Here is a 25,416-nt window from a genome sequence, read left to right as displayed (position 1 = left end):
TAAATTTTTCATAATTTTTATTCTATAAATGCTAGCACACAGTGACTCATATTTAAAATGTGTTATAATCATCATCACTAAGTGGTATTTTTTATTTAAAGTCAATCACCTTTTTCTAACCACCGACACCCACCATTCATTATGGATTTTGCATGTGGAAGACAAATTCAGCTTATTTTTGATTTTAAATATATTTAAGAGGAACATAATATACCCTTTAATCATCCATTATGCTTTTATTGTTTAATGGACTTATACAAATATTTTATATACTGTACTTCAAACTCTTTTTGGAAGCAAATGATTTGTAAATTAATACATCAATATAAGTAAACTATAGCATGAAAACCAAGCAGACCCCCTGTTAACTGAAAGTTAATTTCTGTAAAAAAAAGTAAAACATCTGCTAAATTTTAATAGTGTTAACGAATCACTCATTCAACAAATATTGGTTGTTCTACTATGTGTCAAGCACCGTTCAGGGACTGTTTTTCATAGACCTTAGATGGGAGTCAAGGTGGGAGATAAATCCTGATGCTCTCAGGTTAGTTCTGAAGGCAATTTCAAGTCCTTAAGGACAAGGATCACCAGAAGAAATGTCGCTGTTATAATGAGACTGGGCCAGATAACAGAGAATATCACTGTCTAATTTGGTGGATATTAAAAGAGGGAGCTGGTGGGAATCTTCAGTTTTGAGTTGGAAGAGATTTGCTATAAATCATGTTTTGTTTGTACAGATGAGACACACAAGGATTTTACCAAGAGTTAAATGAGATGAAGCAAAAAAAAAAAAAAAAAATCAAATTGTAAGTATAGAAAAGTTCTCATTTTTCATGAGTATAAAATCATCTGGCTGAATAAATGCCACATGCCAGAAGTTTTGCTAAATGAGTTGTTTCTGACAAGACTCTGCCATGATCTGTCGTCAAAAATCCCTGGCCTTATGGTAATAGGTACCATAGCTGTCCCTAAACAGGAGATTTAGAAGGAAGAAATTTAAGTGGGACTATGTTTTCCCAAAGACACATGATATCCAGGTTGTCACAGAGCAAGTGAGCAGAAATGTGCTGAATGCTTACTGACAGGTGGGAATATGACAAACTTACTCAAGGACTACCATGGCTCTGTATGCATAAAGATCTTACTTTAAGTAGGAGAGACTCTAACTAGCGAAAGAATTTAAAAACCTCATATGTGGTAAGAGGATCATACCAGAAAAAACATGTTTTAAGTCACAGAGAGTTTTACAGGCTGTGGATGGATCTGGATTAAATGGTTTTGGTTAGACAGAGATGAGGCATTAGGTGGGTATTTTCACAGGTGTAGGCAACAAGTATGTAATTAAGAGTGATAAAATTCTCATTACAACGTAAATATTAACAGCTGAACTCTAATGTTTAGCGATGGGATTTTGATATATTATTGATTTCTCTGTAACTAAAAATTATTTAAGAATATTTGGGTAGGAAAATGTAATTATAAGTAATTACTATGTAATATCAAGTAAAATAAATCAGAATTAAAATAATATGTAAATGTTATATATATTATATATAAATATATATAAAATATACACATATACAATCTGCAAATTAAATGCTAAAATGTAAAATTATTACCTCTGGGTGTGTGGAGTTAAAACATTCGGTTTTATATTATTTTTTACACCATTTTAAATTTACCTACTCTCAACTAGTATTGCTTATTCATAAGAAGTCAGTAAATCAATGATTCTATTTCTTACAGCAGGCACAATGAAGTAAACAGAATTCTGTCTTAATAAGCCTTTTTTCTCTCTGTACATAGTATCAATACATGTCTTAGAAGTAACCAGCTTTGTATTTAGAATTTAAATGTTAAACAATTTCAGCCACCAATAATAGACGTACCTTGGAAGGAGCTTGCATGGAGTAATATATTGAGATCAAAATTTAGGCTTCGTGCCTTTTTTTCCAATAGAGAGACAATTTCTAAGAGCAAAATTATTGTCTTAAACTTTGGCGTAATCTACAACATCAGCAGTTCTCAAGCCAGTAGTATCACCTTCACCTGGGAACTTGTTAGAAAAACAAATTCCCGAACACAAACCTGATACTGAATCAAAAACACTTGGTGTCGAGACCAGCAATCTGTGTTTTAACAAGCAGTGCAAGAAATTCTAAATTACGCTAAAGTTTCAGAACCACAATGTATACTACAGAATACAAATAGTTTCAGCAGCTTTTACCTGTCTAAATTCACAGAAGGAAAGCTCAGTAAAGTTGGTAACTTACGTCAGATGCTACCTTGAGTGCTAAGGTCTAAACTTTTTTTTTTCTGTTTTCTCCAAAAGCACTTCCAATCAAATAAGATAAATTGGTATTTCAAGTACTAAATAATTTTGACCAGAGAGATTACACATTTTAAAAACTTTTTTTTTTTGTTTTTTTAGCTCTCAGCATCAGGGCTTTATTCAACCAACCAAAACCAACAACCAGGAACCATCCTCACCTTAGCAGAGCATGGAAGGCTCTGTCTAATCAGCAAGCACGGAAAGAAACAGATCAAGAAATCCAACACCTAGAAGTCTGTCTTAGAACAATCAGAATATTTAAAATGATGATTAACTCAACAATTCTCTCACTTATTCCTCACACATGAAAAGTCAAAATATCACTTGGACCACTCCGGGTTTTGAGTGAGGACGTCGATGGGCCATAAGAGACTGGGAAAATATCAACAAGACACACAAACAAGGCGAATAAACTGGAAACTCACACAAACAAGGTAAATAAACTGGAAGCTCAACAACATTTAGGATAAATAATTGAGCTTGTCTTTTTCCTCAGGAAAAACACCCCACCCAAAACCAAAACAAACACAGTAGGAACGAATTCCAAAGCTGTGTTTCGGCTCCACACTTAGTATGCATTTACACTGGAAGAATGACTGGTGAGATTTTGACTTTGTTGTTGTTGTTGATGCTAAAGGTAAAGAAGTTGGTTCTTTCAACACCCAAACCAGAGAAGAGAGACAGCAGTAAATTACAAACGTGGATGGAATAATATCCACAGGACGTGGACGTGGGGGGGGGGGGGGGGTAGGTATTTGTGCTGTTGCATTGGCAGGCGAGCTAAGCAGTCTTAAAGAACATTCTAGGCTTCTAGGTTTGCCATGAAGGGGTATCACAAATCCCAAGGCCCACCACCTGCCCGTTCTCCTCTTCTCCGAGGGCACCTACCTTATGGACAAGCTGTTTGCGTGACGGCTGGGGGACAGATTCACAGAGTTCTGTGAGGGTCTACTCCCATCTTGCTTGGTGTGGTGACGAACAGGAGCCCATGTGTTTTTGCTGATGGAGTCGAACCGGAATCCCCAGGGTCTTTTAAATTGTTTCACCTGATTGTCGGTTCTTTTGGGGAGAGGCAAAGGAGTTGAAGTTTCCTTCTACCTTGCGATGTGGCTGTGTGTCGCACTCCGTTTCAAAAGATGACAGCTGCTGCGTTACTCCTAAAAGTCCACCCACCTCCACACCGAGAAGGACCCCTACGACATCTCCATGGTAGAGTCCTGTGGCCGCACATATCCGCCGCTGTCCTGACACATTCCTGCTCTGCCCGGGCTGCACACCTGGACGTTGACATCTGCAACCTCTTGGGGCTCTAGAGATCTCCCCATCACCACGTGCACAAGTCCAAATTGGTCTCCTCTGACGTATTTAAAACAAACTCCTGGAGGCCAGGCCTCTGCCCCAGAATTCTGCATCCACCATGTTTTTATAAACTGAGTATCAGGAGGTATCGACTCCCCTTCTCCTATGATGACACCTTCAACAAAGGACACAGAAGGCACACTGAGGTTTGGCCTCTCTTAGTCGTAATAGGCGCCAACTGCTGCTTGTAAGTTCCGGTTGGTGTCACGGGCAGGAAAAGGCATAGCCGGCCGGGTTGAGCTGGAAGCCAAGCAACTGGTGGAACCCAGAGATGAGCACGTCCTCGTCAGTGGTGCCAGGCAGGTGAACTTCTGCAGCAGCTCGGGGTGCAGGTCCATGTCCTCCATGAGTGGGGCCGGACACTCGCTTCCCCGCATCCTCACAACCAAGCCGTCGCTGGGTCCGGGGACCGGGAGAAGCTGCTGGCGAGCGCCGAGACGCTGCTCGCCTAACGCAAGCCCCAGCGCCTCGCTGCCTCATGCGGGTAAATACTCAGCCACGCACTCACTCACTCTCGTGCTTTCGCCCCTCCCACCCCCAGTCTCCCACCCTCCCAGCTCCACAGCCTCCGCTGACTCCGCCTCCCCCCGCGCCACGCCCACTGGTAGCAGAGAAGTGAGAGCATTCAAACAAATAAATGTCGATATGCGGAACATGTAAATCCAAGAATCCAAATGAAACATCAAAACTACAAATAGGGGCTTCCCTGGTGACGCAGTGGTTGAGAGTCCGCCTGCCGATGCAGGGGACATGGGTTCGTGTCCCGGTCTGGGAAGATCCCACAGGCCGCGGAGCGGCTGGGCCCATGAACCATGGCCACTGAGCCTGCGCGTCCGGAGCCTGTGCTCCGCAACGGGAGAGGCCACAACAGTGAGAGGCCCGCGTACCCCAAAAAAAAAAAAAGAAAAAGAAAAAAACTACAAATAGATATGCAGAGAGAACATCTCAGGATTAAATAGTACAAATACCATGTATAAACTGCAAAACTCGAGAGGCCTGATAAGGCCATCCTATACAGAGCTGTTAATGGTTTGTGAATTACAAACAGGAACAATGCGGAGGGTTCTGTGAAAGGCCTTCCAGTTAAGCTCACCTGAAATCCTTTTGGGAAATTGGCAGAAGCAAGTAATGAATAAATAAAATTTAAATACTCAGTTAAGCTAATCAGGTCAACAGAGAAGCCAGAAACTAAAGCAAACTCCAGCAACTGGCAAAATGATGTACATAAAAGGCAGAAGAGGCTAGAGTCTGTCTTATTTGGAGACCACATGCCCCAGTATTATAAAGTGCCCTCATTATATCACCAGCACCTGGGGCCCCTTGTTCAAAAGAGGCTGCAAATATGAAACATATCTTCTTAAAACTAAAATATTTGATGGGGCATCTCAATCTTTTTTGACTAATTACTGTTTCCAGGAGTTTCCCTGATAATTCCTTTGAGCTATAATTAGAACAGACCAATTTGCAGGAAGACAATAGAAGTTTCTTATCCTGCTGATTGGGTTAGGCTTAAGAGTGTCAGCCCTTGGAGGATTTTTTTTTTTCCACTTGGCTTTCCATTATTAACCAGAAAACAATGTAAATTCATACTCTCTTGGGAAAAATTCCCATTTCCAACAACTCTCAAGCAAACTTTAACTTTCAGAAGTCTGTGTTCTAATCTACAGAAAACGGAATATTGTTTGTGGTTCAGTTTGTTGAGTATTCTGTTAATGAAGCCATAGTTGTGACTTCAATCTCCATTTTAGAGTTTGTTTTTCTTTTTCTTCCCCTTGGAAATCTGACTTGAATACCATATACTTTTTTTTTTTCTCCCACAAGAGGGCAAGAGAATGAAATAGAGCAAAGAATCACTATAAAACCTAATTAAAAATGCCGATAGTGGGCCATTACTTATAATGGAGCCAACCCATCCTCAGAAAAATGTTCAGATACTACCAGGCATTCTACTGGTCTGTTCCACATGACACCCCCCTCCTTTTCCCCCATCACCACCTTGTCTCCTAGCTACTCCCTCTGGGATACGCCCATCATGCACTTCTCATCTCAGCAATCTCATTCCCTCTGCAGTGACGGCACTGTTTATCTGTTTGAAAATCACTGGCATAGACATTAATGCTGACAACATCCGGTATTCACTGCAATTGCTTCTAACACCATCATGGGTAACTAAAGAGTAAATGACCCTAACATACAAAAGGTCTCCTGATTGGAGAAAAGAAAACACCAAAATTTCTACATGGCCATCATTGTCACTATTCAGTCATTATCACACTTTTTGTTTACATTTCTTCATTTACTTGTCTGAATATAGAAGAAGCAGCTGATGCTAACAATAAGAATCTTTGGAGCGAAGCTATGGCCTTTTACTGGAGACGTTAAAAGCAGGCAGATAGTAGTTGACCCCAGTTTCCTTTTGGTTGGGAGAATTAAGTACATCAGTCTACATGCTCCTTCTCTTATGCCTCCAGTCTCAAACAATTAGCAAATCCTTTTAATTCTAACTTAAGTTAAAGTTAAGTACAAAATAGAGGCCAGACTTGAAAATTCCCTAAACAGACAAAATCAATTAGGCCACATAAGCAAAACTTAATTTAGCTTATTTTACAAAACAAACAAAACTTCGGTGACTTCTTGCAAATGCCTCTGAAAATCATAAATGAAACTTAAGCTGTTCCCCCAAATTGGCAAGTGGTGTCCACTTCTAAACAATCCACTATCACTAGGGAAGCTCTAATGCTATAACCCATCATTGTACAGAATAAGCAGCCTCTACGTTTTCACTGTATAAGCTCTCCTATAGCAGTACCTCTGAGCCTCATTCCCATGGTGGTTTGAGAGCTCTCAGTTCACAAACTGTTATATGTACACAATAAACTCTTGCTAATTACTATTTTAGTGATCTGGTGGTTTTAGTCTTTCTATTTCTGGATGTTGGACACGAATAAATGCATTCAATAATTGACTACTTCATGTCACCTCTGCCAGAGAATGATTTCACTTTGATTTTGCCAGTATCTTCAATAATCCACTTGCCTTTACCATCTACTCTCTACAGCACAGCAATAACGATCCTTTTAAAATGTTAATTTATGTTCAGAATTCTCTAATTGTTTCTCATCTCGCTCAGGGTTAAAAGCTCAAGTGTAAATATGGCCTTAAGGACTTCTGTGCTCTTTCCCAGTAATCTCCCAACTATTTGAATTTCTCTCTACCTCGCTCCCCTCATGCACTCACCTTCTTTCCAGGATGCATCCTACCGGTTCTAGGCATAGGGACATTTGTCTTCATGGGCCCCTTTCTACATAAAAAAAATTAAAAATTATATTTTATGACTTTAAAAAAAGGAATATAATCCAGGCTGGATTTATAGTTATATGTTCTTTTTTTAATTTATTTTTTATTGAAGTATAGTTGAATTACAATGTTGTGTTAATTACTGCTGTACAGCAAAGTGACTCAGTTATACATATATACATTCTTTTTCATATTCTTTTCCATTGTGGTTTATCACAGGATATTGACTATAGTTCCGTGTGCTAAACAGTAGGACCTTGTTGTTTATCCATTCTTTATATACTGGTTTGCATCTGCTAATCCCAAACTCCCAATCCAACCCTCTCCCAGCCCCCTCCCCTATTGTTAAGTGTTCTTTATTCAATACATTCACTTTTTCTGATTTTAGAAGAAATTAAATAGTTTTTAATTTAATTAAAGAAATTAAATAAATTAAAAAGTTTATGGGTCCCTAAAAAATATCGTGGGGTCTCCACACTCTGCCTACAGTGCCTAGTGGCCAGGAGGGCCCTGCTCCTATGCTTTCTGAGGAATTAACTTCATACTTGTTAAGGAATATCTGGAATGTGATTTCTTCAAATAGCCCAGGTGTGTTGTAAGGAATACTTTTATAACTTAAATGGGATTTTAGGGAGATCTGTCAGGTAGAATCACGGAATAACACCATGTGAGTGAAAGAGATTTTTTATACCCACAGGTCCTGGAAGGGGAGACACATGCAGGCTGCCATACGGCAGGAGTTCCAAGGAGCCAAGAGAGAATGAGGACCTGTGGGCAAGTGCCTTTATTGGGGGGCAGGGTGGAATACATTAATACAAGGAAAAGGCTTGAGGGGATTTCATGGGTGCCTGTGAATATCATGAAGTCACAGTCAGGGAGGGTGAGAAGGGGAACTTGTGGCACGATCAGCCTTATCACAGTGCTGCACCTGGTTACCTGGGCAGGGTGCTCACAGAAAGTTCATTGGGATATTGAAGCACCAGGAAATATGAAGTTTTAAAACTTCATAATACTTGAGATGAGTTTCCACCGGTGTCTTCTCCCAAAGGTCTTCTTTGTCCTCCCTATAAAAAGCGTCCCAAATTCCAGCCTTCCTTATCCTCCGCACTTGTCTTTTTTCTGCATTGCATTTTTTAAGATCTGATACATTTTATTCACTTATTTATTTTGTTAATTGGTTATCTCCTCCAACGAGAATGAGTACTATATGAGGAAAGGAATGTTGTGTGTTTTGTGCATTGCCTTTCTTCAAGCTCCTAGAAGTGTAGCCTGAAATAAGCCTAGCCTGTAATAGATATTCCAAAAATAAATCTGCTAAAATTGTATGCCACTGGAAAGAGTAAGGTAGTTTCTTACAAAACCAAACAATTGCTTATCATACTAGGAGTTGCACTTAGGCATTTTTGCAGGTAAAATTGTTTTCATAATTTTATTTATGCTAGTATATAGAGAAACAATTGTTTTTTTAATACATTGATATTTATCCTGCAACTTTGAACTCATATGTAACATCTAATAGATATTTATGGATTTTTAAGGAGTTTCTATATATGAGATCATATCTAGATCTCATTGCATTTCTGTAACAGTTTTGCTTCTTCCTTTCCAATCTGGACCATTTTAATTTTTATTTTTCTTGTCTAATTGCCCTGCCTAGAAAATCCAGTTGTGCATTGAAGTCACAAGAGAGCACATTTTTATCCCATTCTTGATCTCAGAGGTAATATATTCAGTCATTCCACCATAGCTAGCTGTGGATTTTTCATACGTTCTTTTATCAGAATGAAGTTCACTTCTATTCCAATTTTGTTGAATGCTTTCTCTTTTTTTTTCACTTAAAGGTGTAGATTTTGTCAAAATTTGTTTCTGAGTCTATTTAGATAATTATGCAAATTTTTGTCCTTTATTAACATGGTGCATTACACTGATGGATTTTCAAATGTTAATCCAACCTTTCATTTCTGGGAGAAATTTCACTTCATCATGCTGTATAATCCTTTTTCTATGTTGCTAGATTTGGTTTGCTAGTATTGTGTTGAGAATTCTTGTGTCTGAAGAGTACTGACTGTAGTTTCTGCTTTTGTTTTTCCTTATGATGTGTTGTCTGGTTTTGGTATTAGGGTACATAGTGATCTCATAGAATCTATGGGGAAGTGTCCCCTCCTCCTCTAGTTTTTGGAAAAGTCTGAGAAGGATTGTTATTAATTCTTCTATAAATGTTTGGTAGATTTCACTAATGAAGCTATCAATGCCTGACCTTTTCTTTGTTGGAAGTTTTGTAATTATCACTTCAATTTCTTTACTTGTTAAATCTACTTAGATTACCTTTCTTATTAAGTCAGTTTTTACAGTTTGTAACTTACTAAGAATTTATCCATTTCATCTAAGTTACTAATTTGTTGGTACACTTTTAATAATATGACCTTATTTTCATAGCATTCCTCTTTGTTTCTGTTAATATTAGTAATGAGTTTCCCTCTTACATTCCAAAATTTTAGTAATTTGGGTCTTCTCTCCCTTGCTATATTGCTCTCTTACTCTCTTTGCTTGGTAAGACTAGCTAAAAGTTTATCAGTTTTATTAATCTTTTCAAAAATCAATCTTTGGTTTTGTTGATTTACAATACTCCCCTATTTCTATTTCATTAATTCCCATTCTAATCATTTTTATTATTTCCTTACTTCTGTTTGCTTTAGGTTTACTTTGATCTTTTTTTAGTTTATTGACTTGACATCTTTCTTCTTTTTTAATACAGGCAACTATTTTATAGAGAAGGAAAGATGGCACATGAGAGAAAGTAGATTTTAGCCAGTGAAACTTGGCTTATCACCTAATTCCAGGATTTAGTAATTCAACTAACTTAGACAAGTTCCTTGGCCTCTGTGAAGCTTGGTTTCCTCATATGTAAAACAAATTGTAATTCATATCTTGAAGTTTTGTAACAGAAATCAAGAATCATGTAAAGTTCTTGACATCATACCTGGGAGAAATAGTTTTTCAATACAGTTTATATAATATTTATGTCAGCAAATTCATTTTATCTGTTACAGGGGAAAAAAAGAGATTTAAGAACACCTGTATCAGAGGAGACATATGCATTTAAGACACACACATAAGAGAAGAGACAGCATTCATCATTCTCATAATGTGAAAAGATAATATCATATTCCTAAAGGAGAAACAAATAGTTTGCATGTGGTAGTTTAAACACTCAAGTATTCTAAATACTCATGTGTCCTATTACTTTCATGACAGAAGGAATAATGAAAGTCGTATCAGATTGCTTTTTTTAGAAGGTATATCATGAGATCATTAAAAAAAATTCTACTCTTCAGTGCATATTTCCAAAGTAGTTCTTTTGGCATATGATTTATTTGTTCTGTTTGATATATAAACATGATTCATCTTTACTAGATGAATGCAAGCATTATATGCTCTTTCTTCTTTTTTAAATATTTCAAATACCAAAAGCAATAACAGAATGCTGGAGACATTAACAAATTTTGAGTAGCTGAGTACTCAAATCGTGTGGGTGCTACCTAATGTTTTAAAATAAATACAGGACAAATATAAAGGTAGTGAAAATAAAGGGTTTTACTAACCTCAGTAGAGAAATAACTGGTTTCTCAGTACCATGAAATTCACAATGTGATCTGTTTTAAGAAGACATTCTAATTTTTCTTTAAGTAGAAGAAAATGAAAGAGAACATTTCTCTAAATATCACATATTTTAACTGAATGCAAGGCATCTGCTGACAAAATTGACCAAAAAAAAAAAAAAATGGTGGTAATTACTTAACATTGAGACTGGCTGAGAATTTTCTGGCAGCAGGAGGATGACAGTCATAGACATTTTTTTTAGGACTAAAAAATTACTAAAATTATTAAGTACAATAAAACTCACTAGATTATTTCACTTTGTTTTATTTTTAGTATACTGACACAAAAGACTTAATGACTGCATACTCCAGAATGCACAATATTAAATGTTAAATAATTAAACACAATATATGTAAGATGTCAAAACTTTTAGTATTTGACCTCTTTAGTCTTATTTCTCAGCTATATTCTGAAATAGAAACTTTAATTTTCGTGTCAGAAGGAACACTTACATAATTAGATCAGGGTTCACTTAATTAATTTTATTTCATAATGAAAGAGTTGTCAGCTTCTTAAATGAAAATATATTGTTAGGATGGGAATTACAGTATTCATGTAATTAAATAGGAAATGTTGTTTAGAACCTATTAAGTATCATACAATGCCCTTAAGTAATATTATGGTGACTAGCCTATTAAAATGGAAGTAACAATGTAGAAAAATATAGTGATTGAATAATACCTAGTATTAGTAAGTGTACAGTTGTATTTCACTGGAATTTATTTTTTTAACATAGACCTATACAGATCCCATCCTACATAATTTTTACTCATATTAGAGGAAATGCACTATCAGTGATACTTTATTTCATTCTTCTAATGTTTATTTTTCTTTTATGGCATTTAAAACCAAGATAAATGTAAACCGTGACTTGGAATATCTATCATGTTTTTAATATTTCTTGCAAAGCCTGGTGTGTTTGCCTGACCAATTTCTGTGGCCTTTCTGGTAAAAATGCTCTGGTTCTCTTTCTCATTTTCACTTCCATTAGATTGAATGGTGCTTGAAACACTCCTCATCTCCAAACATGAGCAAAAGACCATGTGGCTAACCAGCATATTTCATTATTCTGGCCCTGGTGATTAAGTCACATGGAACTGTGTAATCCAGTGTAAACCAAACCAGAGTCGATCCCCAAAACTTTGCTTCTTTCTTTCCCTGAGTTTGGTACATTGTTAAAGATAAGCCTGGAGCTTCTTGTGCCTATTTATGCCAACATAAATAGAATGGGATCATGCCTGAAAGGAAGCCACAGGAAAAGAAAGCAAGTCCTGGAAATGAGGAATTGATGTTTCTTCTATTCCAGGATCTGGATCCAGACAGACATCGTTAAAGCCAGACTGTTCTCTGAATTTCTAATTAAATAAACCAATAAATTACTTTTTAAGCCAATTTGAGTTGATGTTCTGTCCAAATATAAGAATCCTCACTAATACACACAGAATAGAAAATTCTTGTCTCGTATATGACAAACTAGAGCACAAAAAATGTCTAGAACAACATTCCATAAATACTCTGCTATCTTGTCATATCCAATATGCCTGTGGCATCTACATTTTTTCTAACATGAGGTATATTAAAAATAAATAGATAAATCTTAAATACATGATTTTCATAAATTAACCTAAAAGAGAAAAATATATATGTATGCATATATACACATATATATTTCAGCTTTATTTTTATGGGGTGTATTTGTTGGGGGAAGAGTAAGGAGATCAGCCAATACAAATACTAAAAATCTTAAAGAACCTCATTTCCTCATATATCTAATGAAATTTTTGGACCTTCTGATTTCTCACTTCCCTTTACCCCTGAAATAAAACTAACAAATATATTTGTGCTTTTAAACAATGGTTTATCTAGTTGTAAATGCTCCTAAACTACCTGGCTACTTCTTTTTTTTTTTTTTTTTTTTTTTTTGCGGTACGCAGGCCTCTCACTGTTGTGGCCTCTCCCTTTGTGGAGCACAGGCTCCGGACGCGCAGGCTCAGTGGCCATGGCTCACGGGCCCAGCCGCTCCGTGGCATGTGGGATCTTCCCAGACCGGGGCACGAACCCGTGTCCCCTGCATTGGCAGGCGGACTCTCAACCACTGCGCCACCAGGGAAGCCCGGCTACTTCTTTTTGAGAGCTTATAATTTCTGCAATTATCTCATCATATACTCTATGAAACTGTTTTTGTACTTAGAAGTTATTATAGCATTCTCAACAGACTTTTCTCCAAAGAAGACATACAGATGGCTAACAGACACATGAAAAAATGCTCAACATCACTAACTATTAGAGAAATGCAAATCAAAACTACAATGAGGTATCACCTCACATGGGCCAGAATGGCCATCATCAAAAAGTCCACAGATAACAAATGGTGGAGACGGTGTGGAGAAAAAGGAATCCTCTTGCACTGTTAGGTGGAATGTAAATTGGTACAGCCACTATGGAGAAAAGTATGGAGGTTCCTTAAAAAACTAAAAATAGGCTTACCATATGATCCTACAGTCTCACTCCTGGGCATACACATATCCAAAGAAAATTCTAATTCGAAAAGGTGCATGCACCCCAGTGTTCATAGCAGCACTATTTACAGTAGCGAAGACATGGAAGCAACCCAAGTGTCCATCAACAGATGAATGGATAAAGAAGATGTGATACACACACACACACACACACACACACACACACACACACACAATGGAACATTACTCAGCCATAAGAAAAAATGAAATCATGCCTTTTGCAGCAACATGGATGGACCTAGAGATTATTATATTAAGTGAAGTAAGCCAGACAGAGAAAGACACATATCATATGATACTGCTTATATGTGGAATCTAAAAAAAATGATACAAATGAACTGATTTACAAAACAGAAATAGACCCACAGACATAGAAAACAAACTTATAGTTACCAAAGGAGAAAAGTGGGTGCAGGGAGGGATGAATTAGGAAGTTGAGGTTAACAGATAAACACTGCTATATATAAAATAGATAACCAGTGAGGACCTTCTCTATAGCACAAAGAACTATATTCGATATTTTGTAATAACCTATAAGGGAAAAGATCTGAAAAAGAATATATATATACTTATATATATGAATGTATGTATATATATCTGAATCACTTTGCTTTACATGTGAAACTAACACAACATTGTAAATCAACTATACTGCAATTTAAAAAAAGAAGTTACTGTATCATTGACATTCCAGAAAATATTTCAAGAAAAAGTTTTAGCAGAAACTAATACATATGGAATTAATTATAGGTTATAATGAAAAATAGAGCTAAATAGATGCCTAAGGAAAGTGCTGTGGATAAGGGAGAGAGAGATGAGGAAGATCATTTGGAGGTTAGCCATGTTGATAAAGGGTATTCACTTGAGCAACACTTCAGGGAGGGTGATAAAAACATAAAGCACTTGGAAAAAGTGAAGGGCTAGAAGAATGTCCCACTTCTTGATGCACTGGAGTCCTCAAGAAAACAGCAGAGTTTGGGGTAAGGTATTTGCACAATTGGGATAATTTTACCAATAAAAATGATCTTTTTAAAAGCTAGGATAGAAACAGAAAGAATGAGTAAAAATACAGAAAAAAAATTGAGCTACCAAGCTAGTGAGACATTCAGGTTAATCTCTCACATGTTTCTGTAATGTAGATGACGTAATGATGACATTGATGGATTGATTTGTAAAAGTCATTGCGTGGAATGTGATAAGGAATAATCAATAGGGAACCACTGGATGTTAAGATCATATTAAACAGTCTTCATTTATAGGGGAAACAGTTGGCTTGGTTTTTATGCCTTTATTCATACAGGCTGTCAGGTTGGACTTTGGAACAGGAAAAACCATGCCTAGGATGAGGGATTAATGAGAAAGATATAACAGAAAGCACGGGGCAAAGGAATAAGATTAAAAGTGAAAAGAGTGGAGAAGTGACCATGGTGTCAAAACCAGAAGTCAAAGTCAACCTGAGGTTCCTGAGAAACAGCTTTTATCTTGCTTAATATCACCTTCTCAAGGCCAAGCATGATACATGGCATATATAAAAGGCTAGTGCATTTCATTAAAGCCAAAAAAAGTGATGGTTTGAGGATGCAGGGAGCCATATAGTGAAGGTCACAAGCAGTGGCATGTGAATCTTATTCTATCATCACATTTTTCTCAGAAGTCTCAATATTTTAAAAATTTGCTTTTGAAATACTTTTTGCAGAACCCATACCCAGTAGTTCAGAATATCTTCACCTTATCCCCTTTGTCACATACCTTGTTTGATTTATAAATTCATGCTATCTTGCTCCTGTGGACATTTTAGTTAGTGACATTTTAGCATAAAGAGTTTAGCAATAATGATGAGAATAACAGTGTCATTTGGCATGTAAGCTGTATTTTTCTCATTGAAGATACTAAAACCTATACCCCCTAGGCTATATGCTACATATCTTCTATATTTACCAATGTATCTCTGGAACCTAGCACATGTTAGGAAGCTTTTAATTTTAATAAATTATTAAATACATAAATAGACCATATCTCTAGCATTCTTATCTCCCAATGAGTGTAAAAATGAATGCGCAAAAATGACAATAACCCATCCCTTCATTTTGCCCTTGCATATTCCGCTCCCATATTGACCTGTAGCTCTAGCCTTGTGACTTGATTAGATTAATGTAAATGTGACACAAAGAAGGAAAAACTGCTTATATGTTGTAGCATCTTACTGCTCCTGGGAACTCCACAACCACTTCCTCTGTGAATGAGGCAAGCAGCCTCTGGATGCTGAGAAACACGACCCAAGTCATTCTCATCCCTCAGCTGGTATTGAATTTGCTGCCAGACATGGTTTGAGGCATCACAGACCCAGCCAACCTGCTGCTAACCAATTATCAGCTGAGCTGCCTGAATTAGAACTTCCCAGTGAACTCACAGAATTAGACCAAAAAAATGATTTGTTGATTTAAGCCACAAGTGTTGGAGTGATTCCATACTGAACAAAACTTAAGTGATATATTTGGGAAGCTGAAGATTTGGGGATATTCATACTAGAAGTCTGAAAGCGATTGAGAAGAGACATTCATAGCAATCAAAGCATTTCACATCCTGTGGAGGACTCTGGGTATTTTTTTCACATTGTGCTCATTGAGAATACAATTGCTGTTTGTAGCCACAAAAATATATGTAAAATAAAGTAAATTAAAGTGGGAAGAAAAAAAAAACCAACAGCCTGATGTAGGTTGCATCTACTCAACAAACCTCACATATGTGATATTACTTATTGGCTAAATACCTGAGGCTGAATTATATTATTCATTTTTAGGTTACTACATTCACCCTAAATGATGCTTATTTAAATGCATAAATGAAGCTATAAACCTTTATGCCAGTTCTTCTAAATGCAGCTCTACTCTCTTAAAAAACACCAAGTTAAACATGTATCCCTTAAAGTAAACAAATTTCCAGAGGACATTACTATAGTGTTTTGACACTTTGGAGATTTAGGGAGTTATTTTTAGTGCTGGCTCAAATCATCTTGATGTTTTTATCCATCAATCTACAGAAGTTGGCTAGGACTTGTCATTTCTACCATCCCAGGAAAATAAATGAAATAAGAAATGACTGGATAGATGAAGACATTTCAGTCTGAGAACAAGATTAGAAGTGGCATTTCACAGAAATGATATATCACAACATAAACTACAAGATACTTAAAGACAAATTATATAAAATAAAAGAAAGATGGCATATTTTTCAAAAGTCGATAGGTTTAAAATCATAAAATACAAATTGCAATCTTTGAGGAAGTTTTAAATTGCCTCTATTTTCAGTCACATTCATGGTGAACAGCTCCCAGCTGCTTACACATGTAGTAAGTGATAGACTATGAAGTTCTGAACTTTTGCCCCTCCGTCTAATACTCGAAACCAGCTGTGAAATAGACACTACAAATTAGTAGTGTCAATCAGCATCATAACTTCAAACTTTATGTTTCCTTAAAGTAGTAGAGACAGTGGCTAATGTCTCAGGGATGTTAATATTAATTACACAGTACATAAAGCTTAAGTATAAAAGAAACTCTCAGAGTGAACTAAAGAGTATTAATTTCCCTCTTTTTCCCTCTTTTCCTTCTCCCCTTTCCCCCCTCCTTCTTCTCATACACCTATCCTTTTACTTCTTATTATCTGACTCTTTCTTTTTCCTCAAAATTTATGAATGTTATTTCAGTGAAAGCTGGACCCTTTATATTCAGAACTACCATGAGTCTCTCTGAACCAAGTAATCTACAGGATATAAATCTGATTTACAAATCTCTATTTAAAGTCTCATCATTTTGAAATGTGTCCAAAGTGTCATTTGACTCACTTTTCTAATCTGAGAAGATAAAGTATCTGGAATTGAATCATTAAAGAGTTTGGAAGTGAAAAATAGTGCTATATTCTCATAAGAGGAAATGACAATAGGAAAGGAAACTGATCATCCTAAAACAAAGGACAAGTTTTCAAGATAGGTCTCTAGTTCTAGGATGGTTCTGAGGTACAAAAGCAGACTACTTTACTTGAAATTTTTGGAGGTAGAAAAAGCTTTGACGCACCTGAGAGCCCTATTACCAGAGACCTGGGGCATGACTCTTGTTGGTAGCAAATATCTAAGCAGTTTGATCATCACTGAGGCTCCCAGGTCTTGGTGAGAAACTGTCTAGATAACACAGGATTTTGGTTAGAGCAGCGTAATGGCTTCCAGCATCAGTAAGAACTGCTTCTGAACCAACGAGACCAACTTTGAGAGCTGGGCACAGATGGGAAATAAGAAGAGCTATGAGTATTAATGTTTCCATCTGTGAAGAGCCCAGGGAAAGGCTGAAAAAATCAGAACCTGGCACTATGAACTAGATTGTAACTCTGAAAATTATGAGTTATATGAAATAGCATTTCAAATAGTGGGTATTTTAACAATGTTATGGGGATTGTTAATGGTGATTATGCTGAGAAGTAGGTGAACAGTTCATGTCAATAAACTGATTTGTAAAAGTTTAGAATTTAAATGAAAAACAATGTGTAGATGGTTATGTATGTAGGAACTTAAAACACACTAATAACTTTTTTTTCAATTTTTAAAAAGATGGAAAAAAACTGAGCAAAAGAATGACAGACAAGTCAATAAAATCTATCTGATATTTCACAAGCATTTACAAAGCTTCACAATAAAAGAGGGTAATGAATAGCTAGACTATATTAGTGTTGAAATTTTGAGCTATTACAATAAGAATAAACTTTGTGTTGAAACTTTGTAAGACAGAGTATAAAATACATTCATTAATAAAATAAACTTCTACAAGTTTCCTGATTTTTTTCCAGATGACCTTTAAACAAGTAAAAACTGTGGCATTTCCTCAAGTTGATATTTAGAACTGTGATACATATGGATTGGACCTGTAAAAGAACCTGTGTTTATATGTGTGATACTTGGTAAAAATTAAATAGTGAAAATCATAATCACTTTCCCATTGGAGATTTGTCAGTGTTTCTCAAATATCTTGCCCTTGATAGCAAGGAACTAAGAGTGGTATCGAGAAGATTAGATAGATAGATAGATATAGGTATGAATTATCTGCAATTTATCTTATCTATGCCAGAGCCTATCAATCATCTAAAGATCTGTGAAATAGATCCTGATCTGTGAAATATCTGAACACCAATATCACCAATAAAGGGTCATATTCCATGGGAAAACTCAAGAACCACTAACTAGGTGAGAAGTCAGTTATCCAATCCCTAGTTTTATAATTATTTGCTTTATTTTTCTGTTTTGTTTCAATATTTATGCCTTTTTTCTTAAAATCATAGAACCTGGCAATATATCTCTTCATGTATATTTGTATGTGGCACTAAATGCACCTTTTTTTTTTTTTTTGGCAGTGCGCGGGCCTCTCACTGCCGCGGCCTCTCGCGCTGCGGAGCACAGGCTCCGGACGCACACGCCCAGTGGCCACGGGCCACGGGCCCAGCCTCTCCGCGGCACGCGGGATCCCCCCGGACCGGGGCACGAAGCCGCGCCCCCCGCACCGGCAGGCGGACTCCCAACCACTGCGCCACCAGGGAAGCCCTAAATGCACCTTTGATCCTCAAGAAGTAGATCTTGGTGACAGTGAAGTTGATTCTCTATTTTTTACAAACCATTTTACTGTGGACTCCTATAGTTCAATATTTATTGAGTGCTTACTCTTTGAAGTACTGTCTGTATTAGACACTTCATCGTTAGACTATTTGCACTTAAAAAGTTATTGCACAAAATTTAAACTCATTGTGGCAAGTTTCTTAGTCATGTTTGCCCTCTCCCAGTAGCATTCTAGGAGGATGTCTTCTGTATTATATTAAGTGATACACTTCAAACAAGTGTGAATATAATTCCCTGGCAATCAAACATCTTGGGTTTCTAGAAAAGATGCTGTCTGGCCTGAACTCTTAAACATACTATGATGGAATTGATCCAGGGACAAGATGAGAGGATGTGCTCCTGCACCCAAACACTTCAAAGCTTTTAGAAAGACAAGTGCATTATAAGCACTACATCAGAATATATTTTGATCTAGCCTAGTGATCAGCATCTAAATAGTTACATTATTCCTCTTTCTACATAATTTTTTTTTTTTTTTTTTTGCTGTGTTTGGTCTTCATTGCTGCGCGTGGGCTTTCTCTAGTTTTGGTGAGCAGGGACTACTCTTCGTTGTGGTGCATGGGTTTCTCATTGCGGTGGCTTCTCTTGTTGCGGAGCACAGGCCCTAGAGCACACGGGATTCAGTAGTTGTGGCACGTGGGCTCAGTAGTTGTGGCTCGCACGCTCTAGAGGGCAGGCTCAGTAGTTGTGGCGCCCAGGCTTAGTTGCTCCGTGGCATGTGGGATCTTCCCTGACCAGGGAGCGAACCCGTGTCCCCTGCATTGGCAGGTAGATTCTTAACCACTGAGCCACCAGGGAAGTCCCCTTTTTCTGCATAATTGTTACAAAATAATATGGTGCCACAGAAAGAAAACCATACTGTTTAGTAACATCTGGGTGCTACAAGACCCTCTTATTTTTTATATTCTGTAAAAGGTCCCTACATGGGATTTCTGCAATCCTGCCATGCTAAAGTACTACGATACCCGGGGAGAACACCATGTAATATGGTTACATATAGTTCTAGTCTTCTCAGCCAGAGATTCTCACACTTTGCCTCATTTGTAGAGATTGTTTAAAAGACAAATGACTTGATGCCATCCTGTGAAGATTCAATATGGAGATGCAGAAATATACTAAGTTATAGGGCTTCTATATACACTTCTTCCATAACTTCTGTCATACTCCATATAATTGCTAAGGGACCAATCAAAAAAATAATATGACTATCACACTTGTTAATCAACATCTTACTATGATCTATGCATAACTATATGTGAATTGATTTCCTAGCAGTACCAAACAGTCACATGAGCTACAGGCTTTCCATGTTATGATCATTCTCCTTCCGCACCCTCTGGCTTAATTTCTCATTGCTTCTTTCCTGCGTTTTAAGCTCCAGATTAAATCACCTGGTGATTTCTCTTAACACTCACCTCCTGTTATTTGCCTCATTAGATTCTCATCCAATAGAATGTAAACTGGAAATATAAGTCATTCCGTAGAATGTTTAGTTCATTGCCAACAACAGTGTCTGACATATAGCAGGTTCTCAAAAAAATATTTTCTGAAGAAGTGAATGAATAAATGAAAGAATTCTTTAACGTTTAGCTTTTCTGTCTACTCTTACAGGAGGCCTTCTCTGCTTCTCCTCTAGTACCGTCAAGCTAAATTACATACCTCTCCACAATGTTCCCATGTTAATACACACATTTTTCTATTACTGTACATCATACATTGCTTGTTGATAGGTGTGTTTATTTCTAGACACCGAATTTCCTTTTTTTTAGGATCTATTTTATTCATATTTCTTTTTCAAATTTTTCATGCCTAGTAGGGCAGATGACACATTTTGGGCATTCGATAAATATCTGTTGGATGAATCCATGAATAAGTTCACTCTTAACTCTCTGGATGTGTGTGTGTGTGTGTGTGTGTGTGTGAGTTCGCGCGCGCGCGCATGCGCACACGTGCATGCGTGCTTCATCCAGGTTCAATTCCATCCAGGCTTCTCTCAGGTTTTGTCAAGGTTAAGTGTGCATTTGCTTTCTGGGCTAGATTCTACTTTGGCTCCTTTGATCAAAAAGAAAATTTTTAGGTTACCAAAAGAGAGAGATTGCTCAAGTGTCTATCTTTGTTGTTGCTGTTCATTTATTTTACATGCTCTTTATGCCATAAAAACATTCATGTTATCCATAGTTTTTCCAGCCTCCTGCTGAAATGTGAAAATTGTCAGTGTTCTCATTGATCGGGGTGGACAAACTGTCAGTCACATCTTCCATTATGTGTCATTTTATAGAGGTGCCAAGAATCTACACTTAATTTGGACACTGTCCAGAGTATCCATGATAAAGCTTTGCTAAGGTTGCTATATCCTAAAATAGGATAGGAAACCAGGAAAGTAAATATCAAGTGAAATGTGAAGGTCAAGGCAGAAATGGATCCATTGACAGAAATTAAAATGACAATAAAGATGACATAGAAGACAAATTCACTTGCAAGTCCATAAGGTTTAAGTAGCAACCAAGGAGTAGTCAGGAGTTGACAGTCAACATGTGAGGCTAAATGGTTAGCAGCTGATCCATAAGAACCACAGGGAACAGCAACAAGAAGTGATAAACACTAAGATCAGCAAAAAAAGGATCCAGCGCTAAGATTGTTGTTTTCTGTGGTTGTTCAGGATGTTGTTCAATTACTTTGATTCCTCTCTCATTCAAATGAGAGTCATTAATAAATATGACCTGCAGGCCTGTGTGTAATTATAGTATAAAACATTCAAATGTCTAATATTTCAATAAAACTAGCAATGGCTCAATAATTGCAAAACACTTTGAAATTTTATGTTTGCTTTGTTCATATCTTAGAATGCTTCTGTTTATTTCTCTTTTTACCTTTTTATCTGAGAGGAGACACAGATTGTAAGTATGTGGCTCCATGAAATGTTCACAAACTGCACACACCCATGTCCCCAGCCCAGATCCAGATACAGAGCGTTCCTGGCAATCCCCCTGGTGTCCCCTCCTGGACGCCCTCAGCCCTCCAAGAAAAACCACCACCTGACTTCTAACCTCAGAGTTTCAAACATGAAGTTTCTAAAAAATTCTGCTTTGGTTATTTATAAGTCAGGAAATCTGCATTTCTGTCATACTTTGAGGGACCATGGGCCATGCACTCCTTCCAGGCAGCTGCCTGAAGGAGACCGTTTCTCAGGAAGGGTGTGGCCTCTCCAGGCCCACCTGACTCACTTCCTCCTTTTGTCACGTGCCCTGCCCACTGGTGAAAGAGCTTGCAACATTTGTCTTTTTCCATCTCTGTTTTTTGTTTGTTTGTTTGTGGTACGCGGGCCTCTCACTGTTGTGGCCTCTCCCGTTGCAGAGCAACAGGCTCCAGACGCGCAGGCTCGGTGGCCAGGGCTCACGGGCCCCAGCACGTGGGATCCTCCCGGACCGGGGCACGAACCCGTGTCCCCAGCATCGGCAGGCGGACTCTCAACCACTGTGCCACCAGGGAAGCCCGCCTTTTTCCATCTCTTGATCCTGATTTCAGTGTCTTTGTGTTTTGAACACCCTGAGCCTTTTGTACAACATGGTATTATTAAATAAATAAGTAAATTAAAAAAACAAGTAAAAAAGTGTTTCCTTTCTCTTTTTCCTCAATTAAGTGAATTACAACACTTTAGTTATCAACAGTATTTCAAAACTAGGAAATTGTACAGCCATCCATAAATAAAGCTATGTGGAAATATACTTCCTCTATCAATTACAACAATCAGGAGAGTTTAAATTTTTGATGGGTGTTTAGAATTTTGGGCAAATCAGAATTCTTCAGTATTTGTGAATGGATAGTGAAGTATAACATATTTTGATTCTACTGTTTTGAACCCATCATTTCAACTGGTCATAAGGTTTTACAGTGACCTTTTAATCTTGCAGATTAAAATTTTAAAATTCACGTTGATGAATGCAAATAATTTAATCATAATATTTAATTTAGAGATACAGTTTTTGAAGGTAACTCAAATCATTTTTGATCAGCCTCCATAATGTGAAGATAAATCATTTACATTCTTTGCTTTGAATTTTAAATTTTCTTTGAATTTTTCCTTCATAAATTTCACAATGAAGACTAGATGCATTTAATTTTTTAATATGTATCAACTTTTACCACTAACAGCATCTGTCATTTGCAATCTTATTTTCTGGCTATCATTTCTACTAAGTGCATTCTGCTTGTTTAAATTTGAAGACAGTTTACAATGATTTAGTCCTCCTGTTATATTTTTATCAATAACAAATTTTATAAGTACAAATTATTGCTAATGTTCAGTAAAATGAAGTTAATATATGTAGTTTTTAACATTAAGATAGGAATTCACAGAATTTTATGTAAAAATTTTCCATGTGGAAATTTAATTGTAATTAGCATTATTGTTTACTTTTCTCAGTTTATATGATAGCAATATTCAATTTGCAAGAAATAATAAGGTGAAAGTTTTTTTAAACAGTTACATCAGATAATAGCTGTGAGCCTCTTGGGTATTACAGAATTGTTTTCATTTTCAAGGTTCAAATACTTCTCCATTTTATCTTTTTTTCCCCTAGGTATGGAAGATATACATAACAAAAAGAAAATGCCTAAATATTCTATTGGCTAATGGTCCTATCTTCCTATGTTCTTATTACCTGAAGGACAAGAGTGAAGACCTGGATGAGACCCAATTTGAAGTTTGTAGTTGTCAACTGAGCTACAGTATTTCTGGGAAGGAAAGTCAGGTAGGAGACAAGAGTTCTTTGGAAGAGGGAGTCACTCCTTTGATGAAGTGGGTTTATGAGATATATAAATATATTAGACCCTATCTACTCGTATGTGTCAGCTAAACCGAAAAAACAAAAACAAAAGAATAACAAAATAGGTTTAAACAAGGAACCAGTTAAAGGATTCATTCCAATTCACTTTTTTGTATGCTGTCGTATATGACACTCTATTTTTCCCACGGTAGTCTATACATAAATAAAGGGTTGGAAATCCTTCAAAATTGAGATAATAATTTGCATAGCTTGCTTTTTGTGTTTTTGCTGAGTTTGAAGTATATGATAAAAAGCAATGATAACAGTATTGGTAGAAAAATTTGGAACATCAGAAGCAGCTAAAATAATGAATAATTTAGAATAAGAATAAACACAAAAAATGTAAAATAGCATTTAGCTGTTTTTAAAAAGTCTTCATAATCTATCAACTAGATTCTTAAAATACTTGATTAAAAATACTTTTATTCAAAAGGCCAAGTTACTTGGAGAGAGATTTAAACCTTCCCAGTAAAAACAATGGATTTGTGATGAAAAATCTAAATTGCTGGCATTCTATTATTTCTTCACTCTTAGAAGAAACAGCCACACTGAAGCAATTGGAACTCATTTTGAACTTTAAAAGATTTTTTTTTAATATTTCAAGTAATAGAAGGCCTTTAGAGCAAAGAAACTGAAACTGAATCAAAACAAGATTTCATACGGGATTTCACATTCCATTCTTTCCTCTTCTCTCTTCCTGCCATGTGAATACATACACCTGTCTTTACTTGAGGTCTGGGATAATTATGGCCAGATAAAGATCTGCCCCTAGAAGGAATTCTATGAAATAGCTTCTACCTAGAACAGAAACTAGATATAATTGTTCAGGTCTGTTTTACAATAATTCAAAGTTCCTCTGTTTTGGTGAAGACTGTCAAGGCATACAACGCAGAATGCTATTTCTCTCTCTCTCTTTAATTACAATAGCACCTAATATCTGAACTATTTTTTGTTACCCATTTCTTGAAGCCAATCTATTTCTTCACAATTTTTCCATGATTTTTTTTTTTTATGGCATGGTAAATGTCCTTAAAATTCATAACTCAGCTTAGTTCACCTTTCATCAAGTAAACACTATCAGGCAACTCAAAGAAGCAAATGAGTGACCAAAGATAGACAGTTGGAAATTTTTAAATTTTCCATGTTCTTCTACAGATAATTAAGATGTGAGTGCAAAATAAAAAGGAGCTTCGAATGTGATGTCATGTTCCATCCAGGATTAATGGCATCAGTTTAGTGACTGTGCCCCTCACTCTCACCATATTTCTTTGTGCTTAGAGTGGAATACTGAAAATAATTCTCCTCCCAATTTCATCTCTTGTTATATCCTCATAACTTTTTAATGAAATTAACATAATACCATATCTTACCACATCCCTTTACCATGGAAGCATATTCCTTATTCCATATCCCCAAAAAATGATGAAAAGAAGAAGACAGTTATATTACTATTATATTCTTCCAGTATATGGCATTCCACCAAGAGATCAGGAGATTATCTTCTCTTTTCACCACTGCCTATTTTTTTCTTAGATTGTTTTTTGATGTGGACCATTTTTTAACTCTTTATTGAATTTGTTATAATTTTGCTTCTGTTTTATGTTTTGGTTTTTTGGCCCCAAGACATGTGGGCTCTTAGCTCCCGACCAGGGATCGAAACCATGTCCCCCGCATTGGAAGGCGAAGTCTTAACCACTGGACCACCAGGGAAGTCCCTGCCACTGCCTATTTTTGATGTACTTTCCTATATGCCTTATTTTATCATTCT

At 36.7% G+C, this 25,416-nt stretch overlaps 1 long non-coding RNA gene and 1 pseudogene across 4 annotated transcripts in view; both read right to left on the bottom strand.

Annotated features, from left to right (window-relative positions):
- LOC141279460 (uncharacterized) overlaps window positions 1-25,416 on the bottom strand; it is a 506,894-nt gene that overhangs the window by 290,467 nt on the left and 191,011 nt on the right. For 2 of the 4 annotated variants that reach the window (XR_012333714.1, XR_012333715.1), the window contains exon 3: window positions 6,929-6,992. The exons of the other annotated variants lie outside the window; for them this stretch is intronic. This is a non-coding gene — a long non-coding RNA (uncharacterized lncRNA). The remainder of the gene's footprint in view (window positions 1-6,928; window positions 6,993-25,416) is intronic. 4 annotated transcript variants of the gene reach the window in all.
- On the bottom strand, window positions 1,991-4,118 carry LOC101339110 (protein ILRUN pseudogene; annotated as a pseudogene).

The sequence above is a fragment of the Tursiops truncatus genome, chromosome 9, assembly GCF_011762595.2.
Source record: "Tursiops truncatus isolate mTurTru1 chromosome 9, mTurTru1.mat.Y, whole genome shotgun sequence".
NCBI classification, from domain to species: Eukaryota; Metazoa; Chordata; class Mammalia; order Artiodactyla; family Delphinidae; genus Tursiops; species Tursiops truncatus.
Note: the sequence above shows the minus strand (reverse complement) of the source record. Positions and strands in the feature narration are given on the sequence as shown.